Raw genomic sequence first — 19,645 nt, 5'->3', positions numbered from 1 at the left:
AGATCTCGTCTGGATTTGCTCAGACCAAATGTACGAAGAAATGTTGAGGATAAACAATTCCAGCACATCAATGAGAAACCGACAAGGAGCTTCAATGTAGGACAACCAGTCTTGGCCCGTGACTATCGAACAGAGAAATGGCAACCCGGAACGATATGCACAAGGCAGGGGCCATTAATGTACACAGTGGATGTCGGGGAGAACATTGTGAGACGCCACATCGATCAGATCTTAGCGTCACAGGAACGAGTCAACCCCATGTCTCGCGTACCTGGGGATGAACCCGACATACCGGTAGCATCTACCTCAGAACCAGTAACAGTGGAAACTGATGAACTAACCGACGAAAAGGGGCCAGAATCGCCTCCGCACCAAGAACAAGAACCTCAGGAAAGGCGCTATCCAGAAAGGATCAGGAAGCCGCCCCAAAGACTGAATTTATAAATGGACTATTGTTGTTTAATGTGCATGTTAAAGTGTTAATTGTTATTTGAATATTATGGGTACTGCTAATCTAAAAGGGGAGGAATTGTAGTGTATGTATCTTTAAGAGAGAACTACTTTTACAGCTGCTGTATACTGTAGTACCGGCTGTGACCACACCTGTATATAAGCCTTGAGCATGCCTCTGTACCCCCAGTCTTGAGACTACCCTACTCCAGTAAACACCTGTTGATTGTTAAGTTACAGCATCCGTGTAGTTATTTGGAAACATCATACTCTCAGAATCACGGATCTAACAAGAACGAAGACAGAACAGCTAATGTAGGATTTCTGGTTAAATAACATGAGTAGATCAGATTTGGTTTAAACATTTCTCCTTGCAGATCCTATCTTTGGTCACAATGGCACTCCTGAGTAAAATAGTTCAGGAGAGCAAAGATAAGAAGCAAAGGTTGATGCGATAACATTGAAACGGGGAGATAACATTAAAACTCAGCAAGAATTAGACAATGTGCTAGTTAATGATGAGGATGTCTGTTTGCTAAAATGGTATAAATGAGGATTACAAAGCAAAACTCAGTTAGGAACTTTAGCTACCTTCAAGGAGAGGTACTGTGAGTGGCCTGGACAGGGAATCGATTCCCGGGGAGTTCTTTACAGGTGAGTTTTCTAGACACAGGACTGGCGTGTACTGCTCTGTATGTAGTCCGAAGATGAATGTTTTGAAACAATAATAAACATAGATAATTGTCAGATACATTGCTACCTCTAGTGTCCATGATTCTGTTATTAAAACGATAAGAATTATTCAACACCCTCGGTTTCCCCTCCTCTCCGCCATCGGTTTATCCTCCTCCCATCCTCACCTCCTCCCCCTTGGACACTTGTCCTTTCCCCTCCACCATTATCCACCAGGCTCCTCACCTTGTAAGACATCAGACCCTGATACAGTCTTCGCCAACATCCACTGACACGTTTCCCGCAGGGGTCACTGGATAGTGATCAGGAGCAGGAGCCCTGGCTGATGTTTCCTCTCCCTATCCCAGGGTCACTGGATAGTGATCAGGAGCAGGAGCCCTGGCTGATGTTTCCTCTCCCTATCCCAGGGTCACTGGATAGTGATCAGGAGCAGGAGCCCTGGCAGATGTTTCCTCTCCCTATCCCAGGGTCACTGGATAGTGATCAGGAGCAGGAGCCCTGGCTGATGTTTCCTCTCCCTATCCCAGGGTCACTGGATAGTGATCAGGAGCAGGAGCCCTGGCTGATGTTTCCTCTCCCTATCCCAGGGTCACTGGATAGTGATCAGGAGCAGGAGCCCTGGCTGATGTTTCCTCTCCCTATCCCAGGGTCACTGGATAGTGATCAGGAGCAGGAGCCCTGGCTGATGTTTCCTCTCCCTATCCCAGGGTCACTGGATAGTGATCAGGAGCAGGAGCCCTGGCTGATGTTTCCTCTCTCTATCCCAGGGTCACTGGATAGTGATCAGGAGCAGGAGCCCTGGCTGATGTTCCCTCTCTCTATCCCAGGTCAGTGAGTCGGGAGCAGAGTTAGGTTACCAACCCACCCGGATTGTCTGGGCGTCTCCTAGAATGGAAGCTGAATTTCCCGCCACTACTTCTGGCGGGGGGGGGGGGGGGGCGGGGGGGGGGGGTTGCTGGGGGGGCGGTGGAGGTGGAGGTGGAGGTGGGAGAGAGGCCATCGGGGCTGGAGTGTGAGAAGTCGGTGATCTGGATTGGGAAGGCTGGAGGCTTCCTTGAGGGGCTGGGAGAGCACTCCTGCTTTTCCTGGCCCAACTTGTGGAGCCAGCAGCTCCAGTTTCCTTACGAGGCGCGATTACACAAATTAGGATTATATTTCCTAGAATTTAGAAGGTTAAGGGGTGATCTAATCAAAGTTTTCAGGATATTAAGAGTAATAGATAGGGTAGATAGAGAGAAACTATTTCTACTGGTTGGGGATTCTAGGACTAGGGGGCATAGTCTAAAAATTAAAGCCAGACCTTTCAGGAGTGAAATTAGGAAACACTTCTACACACAAGGGATGGTAGAAGTTTGGAACTCTCTACCGCAAACGGCAACTGATGCTAGATCAATTGTTAATTTTAAATCGGAGATTGAAAGCTTTTTGTTAACCAAAGGTATTAAGGGATATGGGCCAAAGGCGGGTATGTGGAGTTCGGTCGCAGATCAGCCATGACCTCATTGAATGGCGGAGCAGGTTCGAGGGGCTGAATGGCCTCCTCCTGTTCCTATGTTCCTTTTCACTGCTGGGTTTCCCGAGCCCTGGGAATCCCATGCAGCAGCAGTGAATTTTAAATCAGCCTCCCAATTGCACTGAGAGCTCAATTTAAATATGTAAATGAAGTGTCCCCACCTCTCCACGGGGGACACTCAGGCGCCCCGATATCCACCGCTGTAAAATCAGCAACAAGCGCATGTGCAGCGGGTTAGGGCCGCAATTCGTGCAGTTGACGGTTTACTCACTCCCCGATCCTCTCCTGCCCATCGTGCGGGTGGGGGTTAATATCGAGGCCAATGGTTTACCCAGATGTTTTCCTTTTGCTGGAATAACTGTGGTCCTTGCACCCAGATCAGTGATTACAATCACCCTGAAACTTGTGAACCAATATTCATTGACATGTCTCCAATTAACCTCTCATTAAGCAGGTAGTTACTTCATATTAAATCTGCCAGTGCTGTAAGGGTCAGTCTCATTTCAATAGTTCAGTGGTCACCACCTTAGTACACTTGGAACTATTTTAAGATGGTACAATTCAAGGATTGTACTTCCCTACCTAAAAAACAGAGGCTAAAGGTTAACACTACTTACTACAATATAAAGACAAATCAATAGGGGTAGTACATTAGCATGCTTCAATTCAGTCTGTTTAACCCTTTCCTACACCACCTTCTCTGACTAGGGACGAGCAGTAATTACAACCAAGTCAGAGTTGTCCACATCCCAGAACTAAATGTTGGAATGAGTGTGTCTTGGTCTGGGAGTGGTGTGTCCGGGTGTCTTGGTCTGGGAGTGGTGTGTCCAGGTGTCTGGGTCTGGGAGTGGTGTGTCCGGGTGTCTGGGTCTGGGAGTGGTGTGTCCGGGTGTCTGGGTCTGGGAGTGGTGTGTCCGGGTGTCTTGGTCTGGGAGTGGTGTGTCCGGGTGTCTGGGTCTGGGAGTGGTGTGTCCAGGTGTCTTGGTCTGGGAGTGGTGTGTCCGGGTGTCTTGGTCTGGGAGTGGTGTGTCCGGGTGTCTGGGTCTGGGAGTGGTGTGTCCGGGTGTCTGGGTCTGGGAGTGGTGTGTCTGGGTGTCTGGGTCTGGGAGTGGTGTGTCCGGGTGTCTGGGTCTGGGAGTGGTGTGTCTGGGTGTCTGGGTCTGGGAGTGGTGTGTCCAGGTGTCTTGGTCTGGGAGTGGTGTGTCCGGGTGTCTAGGTCTGGGAGTGGTGTGTCCGGGTGTCTGGGTCTGGGAGTGGTGTGTCCGGGTGTCTTGGTCTGGGAGTGGTGTGTCCGGGTGTCTGGGTCTGGGAGTGGTGTGTCCAGGTGTCTGGGTCTGGGAGTGGTGTGTCTGGGTGTCTGGGTCTGGGAGTGGTGTGTCCGGGTGTCTTGGTCTGGGAGTGGTGTGTCCGGGTGTCTGGGTCTGAGAGTGGTGTGTCCGGGTGTCTTGGTCTGGGAGTGGTGTGTCCAGGTGTCTGGGTCTGGGAGTGGTGTGTCCAGGTGTCTGGGTCTGGGAGTGGTGTGTCCAGGTGTCTGGGTCTGGGAGTGGTGTGTCCGGGTGTCTGGGTCTGGGAGTGATGTGTCCGGGTGTCTGGGTCTGGGAGTGGTGTGTCCAGGTTTCTGGGTCTGGGAGTGGTGTGTCTGGGTCTGGGAGTGGTGTGTCCGGGTGTCTGGGTCTGGGAGTGGTGTGTCCGGGTGTCTGGGTCTGGGAGTGGTGTGTCCGGGTGTCTGGGTCTGGGTGTGGTGTGTCTGGGTGTCTGGGTCTGGGAGTGGTGTGTCTGGGTGTTTTGGTCTGGGAGTGGTGTGTCCGGGTATCTGGGTCTGGAAGTGGTGTGTCCGGGTGTCTGGGTCTGGGAGTGGTGTGTCCAGGTGTCTGGGTCTGGGAGTGGTGTGTCTGGGTGTCTGGGTCTGGGAGTGGTGTGTCCGGGTGTCTTGGTCTGGGAGTGGTGTGTCCGGGTGTCTGGGTCTGAGAGTGGTGTGTCCGGGTGTCTTGGTCTGGGAGTGGTGTGTCCAGGTGTCTGGGTCTGGGAGTGGTGTGTCCAGGTGTCTGGGTCTGGGAGTGGTGTGTCCAGGTGTCTGGGTCTGGGAGTGGTGTGTCCGGGTGTCTGGGTCTGGGAGTGATGTGTCCGGGTGTCTGGGTCTGGGAGTGATGTGTCCGGGTGTCAGGGTCTGGGAGTGGTGTGTCCAGGTTTCTGGGTCTGGGAGTGGTGTGTCTGGGTCTGGGAGTGGTGTGTCCGGGTGTCTGGGTCTGGGAGTGGTGTGTCCGGGTGTCTGGGTCTGGGAGTGGTGTGTCCGGGTGTCTGGGTCTGGGTGTGGTGTGTCTGGGTGTCTGGGTCTGGGAGTGGTGTGTCTGGGTGTTTTGGTCTGGGAGTGGTGTGTCCGGGTATCTGGGTCTGGAAGTGGTGTGTCCGGGTGTCTGGGTCTGGGAGTGGTGTGTCCAGGTATCTTGATCTGGGAGTGGTGTGTCCAGGTGTCTGGGTCTGGGAGTGGTGTGTCCGGATGTCTGGGTCTGGGAGTGGTGTGTCCAGGTGTCTTGGTCTTGGAGTGGTGTGTCCGGGTGTCTGGGTCTGGGAGTGGTGTGTCCGGGTGTCTGTGTCTGGGAGTGGTGTGTCCGGGTGTCTGGGTCTGGGAGTGGTGTGTCCGGGTGTCTGGGTCTGGGAGTGGTGTGTCTGGGTGTCTGGGTCTGGGAGTGGTGTGTCTGGGTGTCTTGGTCTGGGAGTGGTGTGTCCGGGTGTCTGGGTCTGGGAGTGGTGTGTCCGGGTGTCTGGGTCTGGGAGTGGTGTGTCCGGGCGTCTGGGTCTGGGAGTGGTGTGTCCAGGTGTCACATTGATGAAAGAGAATGTCTTTTAATCTAAAGTTTGTTCAGTAAGTTAACAGCCTTACAGGAGACACCATCTTAGAGATCCATCTAAAACTAAACTAAAACTAAACTGTCTCTCTCACATGCCCTCTGCTGGTAAGGCATAAATAATCAAACAGGCAAATATGCTGGTAAGGCATAATAATCAAACAGGCAAATACCATCACTATTTGCTGACATCATTACAAGCCCTACGATTTTTTCCCAGTGTTTGAAGAAGGATCTAGATGATGTGCTTCTACCGGCTGGATCTACCTTGATCCAATATGTAGACGATTTATTGCTAGCCTCACCCTCCAAATCAGCCTGTGAAACGGACTCTGTGGCTCTTCTTAAAGCCCTGGCACAAAAAGGGCACAAAGTCTCAAGAACTAAACTACAGTTCGTTATGGAAAAAGTGAAATATCTAGGACATCAGCTAGAGCACAATACGAGACAGTTAACACCAGACAGAATAAAAGCCATTTGTAACATGCCGTTGCCCCAGACTAAGAGAGAAATGAAGCACTTTCTAGGAATGTCCGGCTATTGTAGACAATGGATATTGAATTATTCAGAAATGACCAGACCACTATTGGACATGAGTATGCCATCACTCCCAGAAAAATTAAACTGGACACCTAAGTTAACGGACGCCTTTGGCAAATTAAAACAAGCCATGATTTCGACCCCAGCATTGGGACTGCCAGATTATGCTAAGCCCTTCAATCTATTTGTGCATCACAAATCTGGTTTTGCTCAATCAGTCCTGACACAGTTGCATGGGGACAGGCAACGTCCGGTAGCCTTTTTTAGTACTCAGCTGGACCCGGTGGCAAGAGGATTACCTGGGTGCCTCCCAGCCTTGGCTGCGGTATATTATACTGTCCAACAGGCACAAACTATCACCTTAGGACATCAAACCACCCTATTTGTCCCGCATTCTGTAGAGATCCTCCTTACTAAATGTGCAACGCAGCATCTTACATCAGCCAGGACCACGAAATATGAAGTCCAGTTATTATCAAATCCAAGATTAATAATCAAAAGATGCACCACTCTAAACCCAGCTACATTATTGGCGACAGAGGAAGAAGGAGACCCACATTCATGTGAAGAAGTTACGCAATTAGTTTCGAAACCTCGCATCGATCTGACCGATGTTCCCCTATCTAACCCAGATTTGATTTTCTATGTTGACGGTTCAGCCCTCAGGGATTCTGAGGGACGCCCGAAATCAGCATATGCAGTAGTTACCCAGCATGAGACGATAGAAGCTTTTCAGCTCCCTAATTCTTTTTCTGCTCAACAGGCAGAATTGTTCGTTTTAACCAGAGCATGTATATTGGCCACAGACCAGTCTGTTAACATCTATACCGACTCCAGGTATGCCTTTGGAGTGGCTCACGATTATGGACAAATTTGGAAGATTCGCGGCTACCTGACTTCGTCAGGAACCCAGATTAAAAATGCACAAGAGGTGCAAAATCTTTTACTAGCTATTCAGAGACCTAAACAGATTGCAATTATTAAGTGCCAAGCGCACACGGGGCATTTGGACGAGGTTGCGCTTGGAAACGCTGCTGCAGATAGCGCTGCTAAGTCAGTAGCTATATCAAGCGCTGAACAACAAGTTCCAGCCTTCCCTGTTAGGGAAAAGCCAGAGATACCGCAGCCCCCGTCCTTAGATGATGTGCTGACCCATCAAGATAGGGCCAGCTCTGATGAAGTAAAGGAATGGGTTGTTAATCATTGCTTTAAAAACACTGACGGCTTATGGGTCCATCATGACGGCCGCATGGTGGCACCCAAATCATTACTATCACCAATTGCCCGATGTGTTCATAAATTCACCCATGCAGGCAAAGGGGGGATGGCAGACTATATCCTCAAGACCTGGTATGCACCAGGAATCTCAAAATTGGCAAAACAAATTTGTGAAAATTGTATTATCTGCCAGACCATGAATGCGGGAAAAATAAAGAAGGTACAGCCCGCATCCCATCCAAACCCCATGGGTCCTTTTGTACACTTGCAAATGGATTTTATTGAACTACCTGTGTGTATGAGCTTTAAATATGTATTAGTTATTGCTGATATGTTTTCAAGATGGATTGAAGCGTTTCCTTGTAGAAAGAGTGACGCCACTACTGTTGCTAAATGTTTATTGAAGGACATTGTACCTCGCTTTGGGATACCAGCAAAACTGTCAAGTGACAATGGGTCCCATTTTACGGGGACAGTGATTAAGGAACTATGCAAAGCCTTACAGATTAACCAGCACCTTCATTGCAGTTATCATCCACAGTCGGCTGGACTAGTGGAAAGATACAACGGGATGCTGAAAAATAAACTTGCAAAGCTGTGTAAAGAAACTGGACTTAAATGGGTTGATTTGTTGCCCATAGCTTTAATGACAATGCGGTCTGCTACCAACAGAACTACAGGATTGTCGCCTTACGAGATCGTCATGGGAAGACCACAGAGATTGCCCTTTTCGGCACCTTTAACAGCTAAACAAATGGACATTCATAAACTGGAGGAAGATATGTTGAGTTATTGCATTGCACTAACCAAATGCATTTCTAGTTTCCATCAACAGGTGAAGGAAGCCCAGGTCGATCCCGCTGAAGGAAAGTGCCATACTTTCGAGCCAGGAGATAACGTCTACATAAAAATCTTTAAGCGAAAGAATAGCCTTCAACCCAGATTTGAGGGACCCTTCCAAGTACTCCTGACTACGAACACCGCTGTAAAAGTAAAGGAGCGACCAACATGGATACATGCGTCCCATTGTAAGAAGGCATCAGTTGGAGACGATACACTGCCGAGATGAACTGGATTTGGACTCTAATGAGACTGTTCCCTTTGTTAACGACAATTGAAACTGCCATATGGATTTACCCAGATCCCCTGAAGGGCAAACCATGCACAGAAGAATGTGTACTTTTAAACAGTGATTTCTTTTATATTATATGCTATAACGAGACTATGAAGGTTCAGCTTCAGGATCACACTATGCAGGTACCCCCGTATCAACCCCTGAGTCTTAGGATTAGGCAGGATAAGATAGTAGAAGATGATAGTGGACAGAAACTTGATAAGCTATGGGTTACATGTCCCGATACTGTGTCACCAAGTGAAAGAATTGCGAATGAAGGAGTTATCTGTAGTGGTAATCCAAAGGGAGGACTGGCCCTGACGGCCAGGCCAATGTTTTGTAACAATCCAGTTACACAGCCCTTTATTTCAACATTAGCCACTCAGAAAAGAAAACTTAATAGGACAGATAAGAAACAGGGAAGAAGAGGAAGAAGGCTGTTAAACAAGCATGGCTATACATGAGTTATTTGTATGCCAAAAGACAGAACCTTACTAAATGCTGGATATGCAGTCACATCCCTATACATGCAGAGGGTGGAATACCCCTACGGCCCATTCCCTTTGGAATGGAGGAGATGGTAGGGTGGCTATTACAATCTAATACTACCTGGAACAATGAGGATGCCCCTGGTACAGTGTCCCAAAATAGTTTGAATCAAGAACAACTGGAAGATGAGTGGAAGGGAGCAGGATATAACCTAATGAAATTCGAAGGATGGTTTCATCCCCAATGATAATCAAAGGAATCCAGAAAGTTTATTAGTCACCTCAATGGGGACGTTAAACAATACAAAAGGAGAGGTCTGCCTGGTCAAGGGAAGGAGGCACATGTGCAATCATAGGAACTGAATGTTGCACCTATATTCCAGATAGCTCAGAAAATATCACCAATTTGGTAAACCACATAAAGGAGGCCGTAAAGAAACTACACCAACCTGAACAATGGTCCATTTGGGATTGGATTTCAGGATGGGGAGGAGCACTAGGAAAACAAATACTGGAAGTCCTGATTGCAATAGTTATAATAATCATTTTGATTAGTCTACTAATTGGATGTTTAAAATTGTTGTGTACTAAGGCCCTCACAGTGATGACCTCAACTACCCCAGCCCCCATGATGACAGTTCACGAATATGTGAATATTGATGGAGACACTTTTGAAACAGAATTTGCTAAGTTAGGACAGATAGAAATTCCGTGAGATTGTCCTTGGTAAGGACAAAAGGGGGGAATGTGGAAATATAGAATATCATACATATAGTTTTGTGTCAGTCTTGCAAAGTATGATGGGATAGTTGACATGGGTTAAAAGTTTAAGTATTGGTTTAGTTGATGCAAGACTGTTGGAACACGGCCAGAACAGAATGTGCTAGGTAGCAAAACTGCTCCCAAGGTGCAGCCTGTAACTGAACAATGTAAGAGGAATAGAAGTCTGTGGTGACAGATGTCTTTGTGTATGTAGCAATGATTAACTATGTGAACGTACAGGAATGTGACAAGATGTTCTATTCATTGTTCTTGTGCATGAAACGGTTTGATGTATGATAATGATGTGTCAATCAGGAGTTGTTTACTTCACTGTATAAATATAGAGTCCAAATGAGTGTTATTTGGAGAAGTATCCCCAGCCCTTGACTGAGGTGCTCTCCCCTTGTACAAGTAAATAAAATACAATGTTATTCTGAACGATAGAAGTGGTGTCAAGAGTCTTACTCGGAGTCGAGATTTCGACAGTGTCTGGGTCTGGGAGTGGTGTGTCCGGGTGTCTGGGTCTGGGAGTGGTGTGTCCAGGTGTCTTGGTCTGGGAGTGGTGTGTCCAGGTGTCTTGGTCTGGGAGTGGTGTGTCCGGGTGTCTGGGTCTGGGAGTGGTGTGTCCGGGTGTCTTGGTCTGGGAATGGTGTGTCCGGGTGTCTGGGTCTGGGAGTGGTGTGTCCGGGTGTCTGGGTCTGGGAATGGTGTGTCCGGGTGTCTGGGTCTGGGAGTGGTGTGTCCGGGTGTCTGGGTCTGGGAGTGGTGTGTCCAGGTGTCTGGGTCTGGGAGTCCTTCCAGAGGGGCTCTAGGAAATGTGAGTACTCAGAGGCAGGTGGCAGGATCTGGGTGTATTGGGAAGGGCTCATAGGATGTGGGATTGGGGTGTGAGAGTATTGAGCAGGAGCTGCGATCGTCTGGGATGATTGGAGAGTGAGTCCTTGGGACTTGTGAGCATTGCTGGGGTAGGATCTGTACGGCAGGATGCAACCATGTCAGAAATGCAGTAAGAGCAAATAAGTGCTTTAATCAGTTAACAGCTGGTTCCTAGCTGTGTGCCAAGAAACTGGCACAGGGAACAGAATCCCAACTCAGTGATTTACTCAATGGTGTTTATATTCCACAGGAGCCTCCTCCCACTCCAATTACCTTTTCCCACCCTGCCCCCATGTCCCTTCTCCCTCATGTATGAGTATTGTCATAAATCGCAACTTCTACAAGAAGTAACTCAGGAAGTACTACTGAACGGCCAGCTGAGTGCGCCATCCGAGGAGTATAAATACTCAGGCGTGGGCCCAACTTGGCCAGAGACAATCTGGAAACAGAAAGCTAGTGACTACTAACTAGACCTCCATGTTTTGTTACAAATCGATGAAAGCCTTGCTTTATGTACAACCAAGTGCGTCGTGAGTCTTTATTACGTCAAGTATCTCATCTCTTCAGGCTGAAGTTATAATTCAGCATGTGTGAAGCCCTACTGGTTTGACTCAGAGAGAAGCAGTGATGTTAGCAAAGGTAGGGCGGGCGGGGTGGGCAGCTGATGGGGTATACTCCCCTTTGTCAGGCCTGCGGGGCAGGGAGACAATGGGTGAGAGGACTGCTTTGAGGCATAACATTGGGGCGGGGAGGGGGGAGGAGAGAGTCCTGAGAACAGCCAGAGAGAGAGGGAGACTGGAGAGAGAGGGGGGAGAGAGAGGGGGAGAGAGAGGGGGAGAGAGAGAGAGAGAGAGAGGGGGAGAGAGAGGGGGAGAGAGAGAGAGAGAGAGGGGGAGAGAGAGGGGAGAGAGAGAGGGGGAGAGAGAGGGGGGGGAGAGAGAGAGAGAGAGCATCCTGAGAATAGCCAGAGAGAGAGAGAGAGGAGAGAGAGAGAGAGTGGGAGAGAGAGGGGGAGAGAGAGGGGGAGAGAGAGAGAGTGGGAGAGAGAGGGGGAGAGAGAGAGAGAGAGAGTGGGAGAGAGAGGGGGAGAGAGAGGGGGAGAGAGAGGGGGAGAGAGCATCCTGAGAATAGCCAGAGAGAGAGAGAGAGAGAGAGAGTGGGAGAGAGAGAGAAGAGAGAGAGAGGGAGAGAGAGAGAGGGAGACTGGGAGAGAGAGGGGGGAGAGAGAGGGGGAGAGAGAGGGGGAGAGGAGAGAGAGAGAGAGAGAGAGAGAGAGAGAGAGAGAGGGAGAGAGAGAGAGGGAGAGAGAGAGGGGGAGAGAGAGAGAGGAGAGAGAGAGGGGGAGAGAGAGCATCCTGAGAATAGCCAGAGAGAGAGAGAGAGAGAGAGAGAGTGGGAGAGAGAGAGAGAAGAGAGAGAGAGGGAGACTGGGAGAGAGAGGGGGGAGAGAGAGGGGGAGAGAGAGGGGGAGAGAGAGAGAGAGAGAGCATCCTGAGAATAGCCAGAGAGAGAGAGAGAGAGAGAGAGTGGGAGAGAGAGAGAGAAGAGAGAGAGAGGGAGAGAGAGAGATGGAGACTGGGAGATGAGAGGGGGAGAGAGAGGGGAGAGAGGGGGAGAGAGAGGGGGAGAGAGAGAGAGAGAGAGCATCCTGAGAATAGCCAGAGAGAGAGAGAGAGAGAGAGAGTGGGAGAGAGAGAGAAGAGAGAGAGAGGGAGAGTCCTGAGAACAGCCTGAGAGAAAGCGGGAGAGAGAGAGAGGGAGAGAGAGAGGGATGGCCTGAGACACCCAGAGAGAGGAGTGAGAGAGAGAGGGAGAGTCCTGATAACAGCCTGAGAGGAAAAGAGAGAGGGAGAGAGAGAGGGTCCTGAGACAGCCTGAGAGAGAGGGAGAAAGAGAGGGTGGGAGAGAGCGAGGGTGGGAGAGAGCGAGGGTGGGAGAGAGTGAGTGAGGAGAGGGAGAGAGATTGAGGGGTGGAGAGTGAGAGATTGAGGGGTGGAGAGGGAGAATCCTGAGAACAGCCAAGAGAGGGCTTTGGTTGACTCTAAAGGAGTCTAATAGTTTCGGACACCAGATAGTCAAGCTCACAAGAAGTTAGTTTACTAACTTTATTAACAGCCAAACAGAGTTATAGTTACCCAGTACAGGCAAAAAAAATACATTGGCTTCAGAACTCCCTCTCTCCACAGTCTGTTCCAACAAGCTGTGGCTATCCTCGCTGTATTTATACATAACTCGCCGACTAAATTCTGGCTTTTGCTGAACTATGACACAAGAATGTTCTGTTATCAGACACACAGGAACCAGACCAGGTGGGCCAAGACCATCTGGTAATACATCCCTCCTTCTGCACAATATCAACAGATAAGAGGTACTTATAAGACATTCATTCCTCATCTCAAAAATGCTGACACTGCTCCAACTGTTCAGTAATTCTCCATTAAAACACATAGCCTAGCAATACCACAGCGGGACTGATCAACTTACACAGAATGTACAGCACAGAAACAGGCCATTTGGTCCAACAAATCTATCCACACAAGCCTCCTCCCACTATATTACCTCTTCTCACCCTGCCCCGAGTCCCTCTATTCCCTTCTCCCTCATGTATGCGGTATCTCATCTCATCAGGCTGGAGCTAAGGTGTGTGAAACCCTGCTGGTTTGTGATGACCTCCTGGAGATCACCTCAAGACCTCTTGCATTGATTTTGTGTGGGGCATCATTTTAGTTTGTGTTTCAGGAGACCAGGGTACATAAACCAGTTCAGTATTCACTCTGTTCTGACGAAAGGTATTCGACCTGAAACGTTAACTCTGTTCCTCGCTCCACGGATGCTGCCTGGCTGCTGAGTTTTTCTAGCGTTTTCTGTTGTTATTTCAGATTTCCAGCATCCGCAGTATTTTGTTATTGTATCAGTATTCACTCTGCTGGATCACTCTGCTGGAGTCCAGGGTACATAAACCAGCTCAGTATTCACTGCTGCTGGAGTCCAGGGTACATAAACCAGCTCAGTATTCACTCTGCTGGAGTCCAGGGTACATAAACCAGCTCAGTATTCACTCTGCTGGAGTCCAGGTGTAGGATTCGCAAAAATCCATGAAATACAGTATATGGGTAGGGCCCCTGAAGTGGCCACATTGTGAGAACACAGAATGGAGTTGGCAGTTCTCATGGCCCAGTTCAAAAGGACACACACACAGTACCTAACAGCAGGTCTGAGTCATCATCGATTAGAAGAATCCAGAACCTACTGTTTTTGATATTATAATGTGGTTACAGCAGTAAACAAAACTATTAGCACCTGGAGGTGCGCTAATCGCTGAAACCACTGAGCACACACAAACGGAGGGACACTAAACGGATTCCCATTAGTTCGATTTGCGAGCAGTTAAAATTAATGTGCCTTGCTTTTGTTAAAGCAACCTTAACAAAGGAAAACGGTTGATTTGGCGCCAAGATTAGGGCCAGAAAAGAGTAAAACCGTTCAGTAAATCGTCAGCAAGTCAGTCTAAGATTCGACCAGAGTAAGGAAGACTCCTCCGGAGACGGTTCACACCGTGAAGTCCAAGTCCAGTTACCATCAGGAGTTCGAGGACCGTGACGGAACAGAAAACGGCTCGAGGATTTCGGAGGACTTCCAAAGTTTGTACACGAGAGCGAGTCCAGGAGCCGGTCCCATAAGGAAGGTCGGAGGTCCCGGACGACACCAAAATAACAGGGTCCAGGAGCCGGTCCCATAAGGAAGATCGGAAATTCCAGACGTAACAAGAAGTACCAAGGTCCAGATGGGTTTTGAAATTCTGGTGAGCATAAAGGCCCAACTCTACCTAACTGACATAATTAAGGTATATTCAGTAATGGGAGGGTTTGTAACATTAAGGTATTTGTAAGTCAGGAGTGTGATTTATCCCTCGCTGTGTCCGTGTGCTTCCCTCACCCCCGCTTTAGCTTATCGCTATTTTAGAACTGTTTATATGCTTTAAAGTTATTTTTCTCAGTGTATAATTTAGTCCTCTGTGAGAAACGTTATTTTTCGTCTGCATTTATTCTTGCCATTTTCTCTGTGTACATTCTCTTTCAAAAATAAAGATCGTTTTGATTTAAAACTCAATCTGTCTCATCTGACCATTTGTCTTCCGAGTCACGAGTTGGGCCAACACACAAAGGTTGTCTGGCAATAAGCCCAGTGTCTAGAACCGTGAGGGGGGAGCGCTTCGAAACCGCTCACGAGTAGTGCGAAAATCAAAACCGATTTAGCACACCATAAGCTCGTTAAAACGACCCCTTACAGAAGGTACATAAACCAGCTCAGTATTCACTCTGCTGGAGTCCAGGGTACATAAACCAGCTCAGTATTCACTCTGCTGGAGTCCAGGGTACATAAACCAGCTCAGTATTCACTCTGCTGGAGTCCAGGTTACATAAACCAGCTCAGTATTCACTCTGCTGGATCACTCTACTGGAGACCAGGGTACATAAACCAGCTCAGTATTCACTCTGCTGGAGACCAGGGTACCTAAACCAGCTCAGTATTTGCTCTGCTGGAGTCCAGGGTACATAAACTAGCTCAGTATTCACTCTGCTGGAGCCCAGGGTACATAAACCAGCTCAGTATTCACTCTGCTGGAGTCCAGGTTACATAAACCAGCTCAGTATTTACTCTGCTGGAGTCCAGGGTACATAAACCAGCTCAGTATTCACTCTGTTGGAGCCCAGGGTACATAAACCAGCTCAGTATTCACTCTGCTGGAGTCCAGGTTACATAAACCAGCTCAGTATTCACTCTGCTGGATCACTCTGCTGGAGACCAGGGTACCTAAACCAGCTCCGTATTCACTCTGCTGGAGCCCAGGGTACATAAACCAGCTCAGTATTCACTCTGCTGGAGACCAGGGTACCTAAACCAGCTCAGTATTCACTCTGCTGGAGACCAGGGTACCTAAACCAGCTCAGTATTCACTCTGCTGGAGACCAGGGTACCTAAACCAGCTCAGTATTCGCTCTGCTGGAGTCCAGGGTACATAAACTAGCTCAGAATTCACTCTGCTGGATCACTCTGCTGGAGTCCAGGGTACATAAACCAGCTCAGTATTCACTCTGCTGGATCACTCTGCTGGAGTCCAGGGTACATAAACCAGCTCAGTATTCACTCTGCTGGATCACTCTGCTGGAGTCCAGGGTACATAAACCAGCTCAGTATTCACTCTGCTGGATCACTCTGCTGGAGACCAAGGTACATAAACCAGCTCTCAGTATTCACTCTGCTAAATGCGGCTCCTTTATCTCAGCGACAGACTCGTCGGCCCACAAAAGAAACTAAGCCTGTGGAACCAGGGCAAGGCAGCTGCCTCAGTGCACACATACACCTTGGGTTTCCGAGCATCCGAGCAAAAACAGCTCCGGTATAAAAGCAGCGAGCGGGTCAGATCCCCAACCTCGCCCCGAGTTCAGGGGTTTGCATTTGATGAGTATTTAGAATCACGTTTGCAGTGACACAGACAACGTGCACGACTATTTCTTAAAAACACATTTTTAAAAAGGCACTTGCTTACCTCACCGTTACAGGTCGGAAAACATCAGAAGTACAATCATCTCTCACGCCTAAAACATTTCAACGGCAAAGATGCTTCAACACAACCGATTTTGGATCTGTTTGAATCCTTTTCTTTACAGTTCACATTGGAAGCCAGTCAGCAGAGGTCTGCTACACTCCACTGTGTAGTACAGAGAGACCCAGAGAGCAACCCCATGTCTACTGAAACAGCCGACCATAACCCAACAGCAGGCATGGACCCACAATAATGTAGGTGTCCTGGCACTCGGGGTGTAGGGAGAACCACACATCAAGCCATTGGGTGGACTCTTCTCCTGTAAGAGCACTCCCAGACCACAACTATCTAAAAGCTCTTGGACCCCAGCCTCTTGTAGCTCAGCCTCCTGTACCCCGGGCTCTTGTAGCTCAGCCTCCTATAACCCAGCCTCTTGTAGTTCAGCCTCCTGTACCCCGGGCTCTTGTAGCCCAGCTTCATGTACCCCAGCCTCCTATAACCCAGCCTCTTGCAGCTCAGCCTCCTGTACCCCGGGCTCTTGCAGCTCAGCCTCCTGTACCCCGGGCTCTTGTAGCTCAGCCTCCTGTACCCCGGGCTCTTGTAGCTCAGCCTCCTGTACCCCGGGCTCTTGTAGCTCAGCCTCCTGTACCCCGGGCTCTTGTAGCTCAGCCTCCTGTACCCCGGGCTCTTGTAGCTCAGCCTCCTGTACCCCGGGCTCTTGTAGCTCAGCCTCCTGTACCCCGGGCTCTTGTAGCTCAGCCTCCTGTACCCCGGGCTCTTGTAGCTCAGCCTCCTGTACCCCGGGGTCTTGTAGCTCAGCCTCCTGTACCCCGGGCTCTTGTAGCTCAGCTTCATGTACCCCAGCCTCCTATAACCCAGCTTCATGTACCCCAGCCTCCTATAACCCAGCCTCCTGTACCCCAGCCTCCTATAACCCAGCTTCATGTACCCCAGCCTCCTATAACCCAGCCTCCTGTACCCCAGCCTCCTATAACCCAGCTTCATGTACCCCAGCCTCCTATAACCCAGCTTCATGTACCCCAGCCTCCTATAACCCAGCTTCATGTACCCCAGCCTCCTATAACCCAGCTTCATGTACCCCAGCCTCCTATAACCCAGCTTCATGTACCCCAGCCTCCTATAACCCAGCTTCATGTACCCCAGCCTCCTATAACCCAGCTTCATGTACCCCAGCCTCCTATAACCCAGCTTCATGTACCCCAGCCTCCTATAACCCAGCCTCTTGTAGCTCAGCCTCCTGTACCCCGGGCTCTTGTAGCTCAGCCTCCTGTACCCCGGGCTCTTGTAGCTCAGCCTCCTGTACCCCGGGCTCTTGTAGCTCAGCTTCATGTACCCCAGCCTCCTATAACCCAGCTTCATGTACCCCAGCCTCCTATAACCCAGCTTCATGTACCCCAGCCTCCTATAACCCAGCTTCATGTACCCCAGCCTCCTATAACCCAGCTTCATGTACCCCAGCCTCCTATAACCCAGCCTTCTATAGCTCAGCCTCTTGTAGCTCAGCCTCTTGTACACCAGCTTCATGTACCCCGGGTTCCTCCAAACGATATCTGACCGCAAATAACCCAGAAATTAACACATTCATTCACAATTTACACAAGAATTCATTCAACTCTCTGTCAGTCAGTAGATACAAATATTTTCAAGTACAAGTTTTAAAAAAAGTTTCATTTGACAAATTTTATCGCAGTTTACTTTAGAGAAAACGCAATAAAATTATAAATGTTCTAATTTAAAATAAATATATAAATGGTAGAATATTTTGCGCAATATCAGTATGAAACCCAAGCTTTACCACATGCTCTTTCCTGTCGCTGCTCCTCTCCGCTGTTTTATGTCCACATTCTTGGATTCCCTGTATAAGGATTGCACTCACACACATGCTGCCTCCTGGGTCCTAATCACACACACGCTGCCTCCTGGGTCCTAAACTCCCCAATTTCAACACCATTTCGGCGCCTTGTCTCTTGAAACAGCATGAAGCTCCGTGTGAAGAATGGACCCCTTTGAAGTCAAATTTCATTTGTTTTGTTTTGCATGGGGTGGGCGGTTCCGCTTGTTTAACAGATCAGATACACTGCACAGTTTCAACCACAACTGGAGTGAAGAGGGTCCCATTGAATTTGGCCATCACCTAACTCCAGCACAACTGCACTCAGTGCAAAGCCAACTTTAAAAAGTGTCAAGAATTAATTTTAATGTGGGCAAAAAGCAAGTTCTTCGCTGCCTTTAAAGAATTTACATCGAATTACACAGAATCGGCAGCACAGAAACAGGTCATTCGGTTCAACTGTTTATGCTCCACACAAGCCTCTTCCCACTCTAATTACCTTTCCCCACCCTGCCCATATCTCTTCCCCCTATGTATGCATCAAGCTTTCCCTTAAATGCATCTATGCTATCTCTTCAAACACTCCCTGTGGCAGCCAGTTCCACATCCTTACCACTCTCTGTGTAAAGAAATTCCTCCTAAACTCTTTATTTGATCTGTTAGTGGCTATCTTATATTTATGCCCCCTTGTACTGGACTTGCCTACAAAGAAAACAGTTTTTCGCATCCACCCGATCGAACCCCTTCATAATGTTCAAGACCTCTATCAGGTCTCCTCTTAATCCAGGGTAAAGAGCCCCATCCTGCTCAATCTTTCCTGGCAATTCCGGTAACTCAATAACTTCCTCGTATATCTTTTCTCCATTTGCCCCAGTGTTTCAGTATCCTTTTTGTAGTATGAAGACCAGAACTGCACACACTGTACTCTGCTCCCTTTCATAGGAAATGGCTGATTCTAAGTTCAACAATGTAAAATTGTCAGCTTCAAGAGGAAATGGCCAGCTTTGAGCAAGGAGGCCCCATTGTGGGTACTTATTCACGACAAGAGACAGCATTCGAACGCAGGTACCAGCTTCTTCTTCTTCTTAGGCAGTCCCTCGGAACCGAGGATGACTTGCTTCCACATTAAAAATGAGTTTGCAGGTGACTGATGAGTCCAATGCGGGACCTACAGTCTCTGTCACCGGTGGGGCAGACGGTGGTTCAAGGGGCGGGTGGGTGGGGTGCTTGGGTTGACGTGCGCTCCTTCCACTGTTTGCGCTTGGCTTCCGCTTGCTCCCAGCAAAGAGGCTCGAGGTGTTTGGCGCCTTCCCGGATGCTTCTCCTCCACTTTGTGTGGTTTTGGGCCAGGGATTCCCAGGTGTCGATGGGGATGTTACACTTTTTCTTATACCTGTTGTATAGCTCAGGAGCCACTGAACATGCACATCCAAATAAGCGAATTTAGTAACAGTTTAACATTTGGCACCAACTTCCATATAATAGAATGAAGCTCTTTAATAGCTGAAAATAAATGTAGACCACTTACCTAGGCTGTGAATATCACCTGGGGTAGGGTTCCACGGGCAGCAGCAGCAGCCCTCCATTATCTCAACCAAGTGAACATTCTTCGCAGATGAACTTAGTCAGTGAATGGAGGCAGGCCATTCCAACATGGGGTACATCATGGTGCAGTCGAATCCTGTCCTCGCCTGATGTCTGCCTGCCCCCCCCACCCCCACCCCCCCAGCAATTCCAAACAGGCA

At 48.9% G+C, this 19,645-nt stretch overlaps 1 protein-coding gene across 1 annotated transcript in view; it reads right to left on the bottom strand.

Moving 5' to 3' along the window:
* The window catches only part of LOC147106000 (uncharacterized), a 113,801-nt gene extending 95,899 nt beyond the window's left edge, over nucleotides 1-17,902 (bottom strand). The window contains exon 1 of the mRNA XM_086008623.1: nucleotides 17,865-17,902. The gene's annotated coding sequence lies outside the window, so the exon portion shown is untranslated. The remainder of the gene's footprint in view (nucleotides 1-17,864) is intronic.
* Nucleotides 17,903-19,645: the final 1,743 nt, after the last annotated feature.

This window comes from Somniosus microcephalus, chromosome 16 (genome assembly GCF_052327205.1).
Source record: "Somniosus microcephalus isolate GS21.2 chromosome 16, FLI_Smic_1.0, whole genome shotgun sequence".
Lineage (NCBI taxonomy): Eukaryota > Metazoa > Chordata > Chondrichthyes > Squaliformes > Somniosidae > Somniosus > Somniosus microcephalus.
This window is presented reverse-complemented; position numbering and strand designations above follow the sequence as displayed.